Below are 2,199 nucleotides of genomic sequence, written 5' to 3' on the forward strand. Positions count from 1 at the left end.
CCTCTTCAACACAGTCAAGCCTTTCCTCCTCCTCCTCTTCCTCCTCCTTTCCCCCAGCGCTCTTCCGTACCTAACCCGGTCCCTCGCTCCCCCTGCCTAACACTATACCCTGACAAAATAGTAAATAATTATAAGAAAAAATAACTTCACCTGTGTCTCGTCTCCTCCTCCCCGACCACGTGCCTCGCTGTAATGCTCTCATGGATCATATGCATCTGTCGCTTACCTTCCAATTACCTTAGAATACAAAGCCCTCAGGGAAAAGAAAATGTACAATACGGTTATTGTTGTCACACACACACACACACACACACACACACACACACACACACACACACACACACACACACACACACACACACACACACACACACACGGTAGCTCAGTGGTTAGAGCGCTGGCAGGACCGGGGTTCGATTCTACGGCCGGGTGGAGATATTTGGGTGTGTCTCCTTTCACGTGTAGCCCCTGTTCACCTAGCAGTGAGTAGGTACGGGATGTAAATCGAGGAGTTGTGACCTTGTTGTCCCGGTGTGTGGTGTGTGCCTGGTCTCAGGCCTATCCGAAGATCGGAAATAATTAGCTCTGAGCTCGTTCCGTAGGGTAACGTCTGGCTGTCTCGTCAGAGACTGCAGCAGATCAAACACACACACACACGCGCGCACATGCACACGCACACACTAATGTTTATCTGTGTGTGTGTTAAGAATTTACTAAATGTTGAGATGAATGGTGGTGGTGGTGGTGGTGGAAGCAGCAGCAGTGTCGCAGGTCGGGGTGTCATAACTCACAACAGAAGTGGAATGTTGAAACCACATTTGCATTCTTCGTCCCATTAGTTAGGGTCGGAGCAGAGTGTCACCGGAAGCCCTCCATATCCTCCACGTCAGCGGCCCCCTAGACACTACCCAGGCTGGCCCCCCGCCTCGTCTTATCTATGCAAGACTCCATTTCTGAATCACCACATGTTAAGGAATAAAGGTGAAAATATATATATTTTTTTTATTTAACCCCTTCAGTACCCTAACGCGTTTTCACATTCATTCTGGTTACTACATATTTGGTGATTGTTTACAGCTTCATAAACTCATGTGGGTGATATAAATAGTGAAGACTGTGGCCATTAATCTTCTGACCATAGACCCTTACTAGTGTAAATAAACTTGTCTAATCGTATACAAATCTCAATGAAAATGTTTCCCAGTACTGAAGGGGTTAACATGTTCCCATCCACTATGTTAAATTGATTTGAGGAATTAGAGAAAAGAGCCCTTCCACTTTTTCTAAGGTTTACTGGCCAACAATGGACTGAAAGACGAACACTTGGTTTGGGGTATGTCACTCGTTGGATTCTACACCGGACCTGTGGATTAATAGGTAATAGTGCCATCGCCACAAGACTGTGATGTGCGTGTCTGCCTCTTATTAGCAGCAGGTGACGCGCACACAGTAAGTTACTTTCGTTCAGACCCTGGGTGACTCCTTCGTCTCACCCTCTCTACTCGTCGAGGTCACCTTCAATGGCTGGTTGCAACATGCTCACCTCTACACTGCTACAACTTAACACCTGAACCTGCCTGTCATGTGCACACACACACACACAGGCCCCTGCGTCTCCCATACACTCCTGTTCACCTCCCCGCCTCTCCCTCGGGCGAGTAGGATGGGGATGGTTCAGGTCGTCACGTCTGATTGGGTTACAAACGCCGAGCCGCCGCCATCTTGTGTCTGGCAGAGGCGCTGGGGCGGGAACACCCACTCCGGGGTAATTTTTTAGGAGTCCTACGATTCTCTGCCATCAGATTAATGGTTTTTTCCTTCCTAATATTTTTCCAACCCCACACTCCTTCCTCGTGTCCTGTTCGGTGGGAAGCATGGAAGCCGCGGCGTCACTCGCTCCCCGTTCCGTTACAAACCCGCGGCTAATTCGCACGAAGTTCAAATTTGCCGCATAGGCTCACGTCTAGTCTCCGGCCCGATGCGCGCCGGGCGTAACCACAATCTACTCTACCTGAAACCCTGCAAAGCTTGAAAACCTGGATGACGTCATCCAGTATGGCTGCTCTCCGTTAGCTGGTTGCCAGTTCGCCACATTCAAAGCCTGATGGATTGCGGCGGGCCGATGTTCTATCCGAGCCCCTCATGAATATTAATGAGATATATGAGATCGGTATGGTCCTTTTAGCGCATTAAGCAGAC

The 2,199-nt window shown here is 49.2% G+C and overlaps 1 long non-coding RNA gene across 1 annotated transcript in view; it reads left to right on the forward strand.

The window, feature by feature from the left end:
• LOC123518380 overlaps positions 1-898 on the forward strand; it is a 37,657-nt gene extending 36,759 nt beyond the window's left edge. The window contains exon 4 of the long non-coding RNA XR_006678771.1: positions 840-898. This is a non-coding gene — a long non-coding RNA (uncharacterized LOC123518380). The remainder of the gene's footprint in view (positions 1-839) is intronic.
• The last annotated feature ends 1,301 nt before the right edge of the window (positions 899-2,199 follow it).

This window comes from Portunus trituberculatus, chromosome 43, assembly GCF_017591435.1.
Source record: "Portunus trituberculatus isolate SZX2019 chromosome 43, ASM1759143v1, whole genome shotgun sequence".
Lineage (NCBI taxonomy): Eukaryota > Metazoa > Arthropoda > Malacostraca > Decapoda > Portunidae > Portunus > Portunus trituberculatus.